This window comes from Cololabis saira, chromosome 15 (genome assembly GCF_033807715.1).
Source record: "Cololabis saira isolate AMF1-May2022 chromosome 15, fColSai1.1, whole genome shotgun sequence".
NCBI classification, from domain to species: Eukaryota; Metazoa; Chordata; class Actinopteri; order Beloniformes; family Belonidae; genus Cololabis; species Cololabis saira.
In genome coordinates this window covers 39,868,211-39,875,778 of record NC_084601.1, presented here as the reverse complement: position 1 = coordinate 39,875,778, position 7,568 = coordinate 39,868,211, and the positions used below count along the sequence as shown (strand labels likewise).

General features: G+C 37.9%; 1 long non-coding RNA gene across 1 annotated transcript; it reads right to left on the bottom strand.

Annotated features, from left to right (window-relative positions):
- Positions 1–734: 734 nt before the first annotated feature.
- On the bottom strand, positions 735–6,407 carry LOC133460789 (uncharacterized). The gene is made up of 2 exons (XR_009784155.1): positions 6,368–6,407; positions 735–2,962 (listed from the first exon to the last, which is right to left on the bottom strand). It is a non-coding gene; the product is annotated as an uncharacterized LOC133460789 (long non-coding RNA).
- Between the last annotated feature and the right edge of the window lie 1,161 nt (positions 6,408–7,568).

Below are 7,568 nucleotides of genomic sequence, written 5' to 3'. Positions count from 1 at the left end.
AAACGTGTACAGGACTGTCTCAGAAAATTAGAATATTGTGATAAAGTTCTTTATTTTCTGTAATGCAATTAAAAAAACTAAAATGTCATACATTCTGGATTCATTACAAATCAACTGAAATATTGCAAGCCTTTTATTATTTTAATATTGCTGATTATGGTTTACAGTTTAAGATTAAGATTCCCAGAATATTCAAATTTTTTGAGATAGAATATTCTGGGAATCTTAATATTAAGCTGTAAGCCATGATCAGCAATATTAAAATAATAAAAGGCTTGCAATATTTCAGTTGATTTGTAATGAATCCAGAATGTATGACATTTTTGCATTACAGAAAATAAAGGATTTTATCACAAAATGTTCCAATTTTCTGAGACAGTCCTGTATATGCATTTTCAAAGGTCTGTAACTGTTATTAACTAAACTGTAATTTAGTTTAAAACAACATCCTTTCAAATGAGATACAACTGACTAGCTCCGCCCTGAAGCTCGTCAAACTTTCCCTCCAAAATTTAAAAAATGCCATCATGGACAAAACCCCTCCCATTTGTAGCTTTTCTTCTTTCTTCACTTTAACCTGCGTGCTCAGTCTTGCCGCTCCCACCATTCAGTTTTCTCACTCCATTCTCTGCCCTGACACATTTGTGCAGAAGAAGAGAGAGCTGCGGATCGTCGACCAGAGAGACAGCAAGTAGAGAAGAAGCAAGCGGAGATGACAGGGGGGACACCGAGTGTGTGTGTGGAAGGTTTCTTTATTCAGGTTAGCTTTGTTTGCAGTTATCAGCAAATAATCAGTCCACACTCTTCAGCTGTGAAAATACATTAAAATAAAAAACAAAAACAAAAAAGAAACAACTAGTGTTCTCTGGTATATTAAAAACAATTTCTTCTTTGGGACTAATTTAGGGAGGCAAAGCAAGTGTTTATATGCTCTCTCTCCTCCCTCTGCATGATTACACTGCAAAAACTCAAAATCTTAACAAGAATATTTGTCTTATTTCTAGTTAAAATTACTCATTTTTAGTAAAAGAAAATCTCATTACACTTAAAACAAGACTCATCACTGGAAAAAACAACAATTTTCACCTGTTTCAAGTAGATTTTCACTTAAAATAAGTAGTAAAATCTGCCAGTGGAACAAGATTGTTTTGCTTGTAATGAGAAGATAAATCTTGTCCTACTGGCAGATTTTTTCTACTTATTTCAAGTGAAAATTTACTTGAAACAGGTGAAAAATGTCAAATAACAAGTTATTTTTCTGGTAATGACTTTTAATTGTAATGAGATTTTTTGACTGAAAATGAGACATTTTAACTTTAACTTAAAATAAGACAAATATTTCTGGTAAGATTTTGAGTTTTTGCAGTGTATTCCAGCTACTTTAGCTCGTTCACAGTCTAATTGATGGGAGAGTTACTCATCTCTCTAATGGCTGATGCCACTTCCCAGCTTCCACTTAAATGCTCCGGTTGTATGGATTCAAGGTGTAAGTTAACTCCCCCGCCCATTGATTAGATTGGAGCCTAGATGCTGAAACTCTAAGTGGTTTATCACTACGAAAGCAAACAATACCTATTGTTGGAGTCGACTGACTGCAGTGCATTTACTTGATCATTTGACACTACTTTGATTCTAACACAGTCATTGTAGGCTTGTAGCAGACATTGAACCGCGTGAAACCAAATTAAAAAGTTGGTACTTTTTCCGGTGTACCTCATGAAACATGTAACCCGTAACAGGGTTTTGCAGAAAAGCTTCAATCACGGACTGTTGAGATATCTGTATCACAATGCTGGATTCAGTTTGTGGAGCTGCTAAACTTTTCTGCAGTTGATTTTGATCACATGTACTTCAAACCTCATTTTAATGAGCAGAAATAAAAAAATAAAAAAGAAACATGACGATTTATTATATGCGATGACATTAGTTTCAGATAAACACCGTAGATCTTAATAAACTTCCACTTAAATGTAGATTTGTAGCAGGATAATGGAGTGATACGATCATTGTTGGGAAAAAGAGATGAACATTCCCAGCTCAAACGTGTTGTATTTGGCCTTCAATAACCCAGTTCATAAAGATGATATTTTTTTATCTGTTTTGGTTTTGTTTTAATACTAATGTAATTGCAGAAAATGGATTTGCAGGTGTATCAGAAACCTTTTAACGGCGTTAGTGATGAGCACAAGGCTGATTGAAGTATTTCAGATCAAAGTGTTCATCTATGAACCTCTCGAGATGGGCAAAAAAAAGAAACATCAAAATCTTATCTTCAAAATTCTTCCACTGCACTTAATGCACCCGCTATCAGGCAAACTCCACCCACCTGGAACGGACAGCCACATAAATCAAACCACATTTTTTTCTGCATATTATTTTGACCAGAAACCTGAATGACTGCCTGTGTGGCCTCTCTGTGTGTGTTCACCCATGCATGTGTGTGTGTGTGTGTGTGTGTGTGTGTGTGTGTGTGTGTGTGTGTGTGTGTGTGTGTGTGCGCGCGTGTGTGCGTGTGTGTGTGTGTGTGTGTGTTCTCCTCAGGTTTCCTGCAGGATAAAGACAGTCACTCATCACAGTCACCAGTCCATCAGCTTTAGTCCAGAAGACGTTTCAACCGGAAAGTTTCTCGGTGTCTTAGTTTCCAAAAGGAAGTGGGTTGTGGAGGGGGGGGTGGGGGGAGGGAAGAAAGAGGAGGTGATCCAGCAAAGGTGGATGGGTTTGTTGAAAGATAAAAGATGTAAATAATTAGATAAAAATGAGGAGATCTTGACATAATCCATTGCTTGCATTGAACCAAATATCCACCGTCCATGTCAGCCAGATAAAAGGAGATGATGGAATAGCTGGTCCGGCGGGCGCGGTGTAGGAATCGTTGTAGGAATCCAGGTGGAATCATCTGGAAGCTCCTCCTCCTCCTGGCTGCACGAGTGGACCATGACGAACAAGATGGTGGGATGTTGGGCTTCAAGAAACAAAAGAGAGGAAGCAGCATCGTCACTGCAGAGCTCATCATTACTTCCCATTTCATTAACATACATGCTAGGCTTGGCTTAAAAGACAATGGCTGCATCCAAAATCCCCCACTTCCACCCTAATGAGTAGCAAAAACAGTATGTGAGATTTTTTAGTGCGTCCGAAACATTAGTACGTACACAATAGTATGTACTATCCATACTCATTTCAGAGAAATCTATTAGTATGGATTGATGGACACTAGCTAAACAGAAACTTCCCACAATGCAATGCAGCGGGGTTTGGTTGCTAAGTGATACGTATATGTCATAAGTATAATATTAACCCTTGTGCTGTCTTCGGGTCGAGGAAGGAGGAAGAGAAGAAGGGAGGAAGGGAAAAAAGAAGGAATGAAGGAAGGAAGGAAGGAAGGAAGGAAGGAAGGAAGGAAGGAAGGAAGGAAGGAAGGAAGGAAGGGAGAAAAGAGGAAGGAAGATGAGAGCAGGAGGAAAGAAGGAAGGAAGGGAAAAAAGAAGGAAGGAAGGGAAGAAGGAAGGAGAGAGCAGAAGGAAGGAAGGAAGGAAGGAAGGAAGGAAGGAAGGAAGGAAGGAAGGAAGGAAGGAAGGAAGGAAGGAAGGGAGAAACAAGGAAGGGAAGAAGGAAGGAGAGAGCAGGAGGAAAGAAGGAAGGAGAATGAGGTCATTTTGACCCAAAGACAGTACAAGGGTTAAGAATAATAATATTATTATATAATATTAATATTATAATATTCGTATATAATAATATTATATAATGTCATCTTGTTTGGGCCAGGATAAACGGGAAAGAGCGGAGCGGTTGTGTTGCTACTGCTGCTGTTACCATGGTAACAACTGCTACTGTTGCTGTTACCATGGTAACAACTCCCCCTCCCAATGGCAGGAAGTGCCATGTGGCTCTGAGTAGTACGTCCGACTACTGATATTTACTCAAAAGTGGGCCGAACTTAAAGGAGCATGAGGCTCCTTTTAAGAAATGAGACTCTCTAGCGCCACCCTTCTCCACGACGGCCGTCGGGGGTACTGCAGCCAACAGTGAAGCCGGCACGGGAGAACGGGGAGAACGCACATGCAGCGTCATGTGACGTCACATCCACAGGACAGCGTGGGAAATTCGGCCCCAGCACTGCAGCACATTTTGCAGCACACAGCCTGTTCAAGGCAACGGAGAGATACACTAGAGGGCTCATTCGTTTTGGTTTGGAACGCTTCATCTGACCTTATTACTAGAAAACTTAAAACGTATACGAATTTTTTTCATAAATCCTGCCTCAATCCTGCCTCAAGCTCCTTTAAGTATACTTTTTGAATATATACTGTTTAGTATATACTCGCACCGAAAGTCTTAACGTGCTGCCAATTGATGGTCTGGGACTTAACTTTCTGGTAAAATTGCAAAATGAAACCAAAAAGAGGCTGTATATAATATTTGGAAAGAAGAACCATTTACTCTAGCAATCATTTTACATTTTAGGTATCATTTTAGGTACAGATGACACATTAAAGTCGGTCCTTGGTTGGATATGGGTTGCAACAGCAGAGAGCGTTAGATAACTAATAATAATTATGTATCGCTGGAAAGCAACCATCATCCATCATCCAACATCTAGTCCATGTTACCTTACTGTAATTAGACATCAAGACAACGTTTTTAGAGTAAACCCAATTTCCAAATCTACATCATAATCCAGTTATAATCAAATGTTGGAATACAACATTGTTCCAAACTCACACTAACTTGAGGTGTCTGCTATCGCTGGCAACGAAGAACCAATCAGAGAACAGGACGTAATACGACGCCGACCTCCTCCACTTTTTATTGGTGGATTTGTGGGAAATTAGTGTATTTTTTCTATATTAGTTACAACCGAACGATATTTTGGGTTATTGTGAAGGAGTTGAATAAAGTTTGACTTACCAGACTGTTTTGTTTACACTCTACTTCATCATGCGCTTTATTTGAAAATAGACCTGTTCATTGATATTGCTCCTTATAATGTGGTGCGCCTAATGGTCCGCAAAATACAGTACATTCATTTTTTCCATGGAGCAGATGAACAACTGCTGTGTAAGTTATAAATGTGAAACTAAAGACATCTCAGTGTCAACATAAACACAGAAGAAAGAGATTAAGTAAAATAGATAAACACATCTCTCTTTGCAGCTAACAGCACAGAGGATTTACCACTAAATTAGTGACTCTTTAAGGTGGAAACAGACAGCTAACCTTTGCACAGTTTGAAAAAAAAGTGAGGGCTGTATTGTATATGCAATATATGTATTTATCTTTGTATAGTTTGTGTGTGTGTGTGCGAGACAGCCTGGGTGTGGAAACAACAAGCCCTGCAGCCACAGAAACGCACACACACACACACACACACACACACACACACACACACACACACACACACACACACACACACACACACACACACACACACACACACACACACACACACACACCTGATTTTTTGTCCCCATACCGCAACTGGTCCCCATGACGTGACTGTGTATACATATATTGGTCCCCACAAAGATATGAAAACCAGTATGCACACACACACACACACACACGCACGCACGCACGCACGCACACACACACACACACACACACACATATTGTTCAAAAGACACACAGGAAGCTGTGGCTCACCACATTCTGACTGCGTAAGTGGTGACTCATCGATACCGACTGATCAACCAGATAAACTACTGACACATGAATGCAGCCTTTAAATATTCTAGTCAGTCAAAAAAAAATTCTTTGGAGATTAGTCAAGTATTTTGGATTTAAATGAAAGGAATTTAATTCCAAATAAATAAACACGAGTGTAAATTATATTGATAACATATTATTGGAAAATATAGAAATGAATCAATTAATATAAATAGAAAATGTCAGTGGAAACAGTGACTCACATCAACATCGTAAAGGAATGTGTCATTACTGAGTCATTCCGATTAACCCAGGTATTAATCCTAATAATACCGGTAACCATGGCAACAGTTGCAGCCTCTAAATATTGCAACATGCATGTTTTTCTTTGTTGAATTTATTTTAATTCAGTTTTTTTTTTTTTTAAGTGATAAATTTGGATCCAAATCTTGTTGAAGACTCAAGTAGTGTTCTTTGAGGTTTTTTTGTGTGGAATTTGAATGTGAAATATTTAAACAAATATTGATCTGGTCAGATTGTATCTGGATAACTTAAAAAAAAAAAAAAAAAGTGCATTATGTCACATCTGAAATATGTGCAATTTAAGTCGGTGTGCTCAAACCCTCCCTAGCTAAAAATGATTGTGCGTGCGGCACATGAACACATGAACACATGAACACATGAACACATGAACACATGAACACACTGAACAGTGACTTACCAGCAGCGCGTGGTGATGGGTTTAGTACGGTGACTCGGTCCTGAAAAAAAAAACAGAAAACAGTGATTAAGTCTGACAAATGCATTTTGCAAAATGATCACCTTTGACACCGTGAGAATGCTGACTGTCACGCAGACTTATGATTTCAGATGACTCAAACACTACATCATTATTTCATTGACGTACATGTCAGTTGCATGCATGGAGCTCCTATTTCTGTGTTTAGGATTGATTAAGAAGTAGCTGAAGCGACATCAAAAACTGGAGTGAAACTTAAACACTCAGAAAAATTCCTGCTGAATCTTTAAACATCGCAAGCTCGTAACATTTTTGCTTCTTAATAATTTAAAATATGTTTGCAACAGAGGAGAATTCACTTTGAAGAGTGCAATATTTTAAAAAAAGTACATTTTCGAGCCATATATAAGAAATGACGCACAGAAGTCACAATACTTTCTTAAAATTAAAATTACTTAAAATTCAGCTGTACAAATATCTGAATGTGTGGCCGGAGGTGAGGAAACAGAATATAAGACATGGGTTGAGATTATTGGCCACGCAGTCCATGTCAGTTATATCAACATGGACTCTCTGCGATGAGTTAGGATCTTACGTGAGGAAAAGCTTAGTGATGCACCAAAATGAAAATTTGTGGCCGAAACCGAAAATAATAATAAACACTTGGCCGAATACCGAATAACATACCCAACATGGTTCTTCACAGTTTTTCCATTTATTTTGCCAATTTTTTCACCATTGCATAAATCAAATAAATGTGCTTTAGGCATGCTTTTTAAAGAAATTCCAAACTTAACTTAAATAAAAAAACTTAAAATAAATAAATGAGCAAAATACATTTTTTGACCATCTTTGAGCTTACATTACATGAAAACAAAAAAAAATTATTTAGTGCATTAAAGTGCATTGTAAAAAAAGTGCAAAAGAAGTGGATAAAACAAAATAAAGAAAAAGAAAATCAATCCCTTTCCCATAATTATTACAGTAATATGGGAAAGGGATTGATTTTCTTTTTTTTTATTTCGTTTTATCCACTTCTTTTGCGTCATCTAAACATGCCGTTATTAAGTGTTCGTTTTTTTCCCCCACTTATTCCACCGAACACCGTAAGTGTTTTTTTTGCTATTTTCGGCCGAACAATTTCAGTTACCGAAGATTCGGTGCATCACTAGAAAAGCTTGAT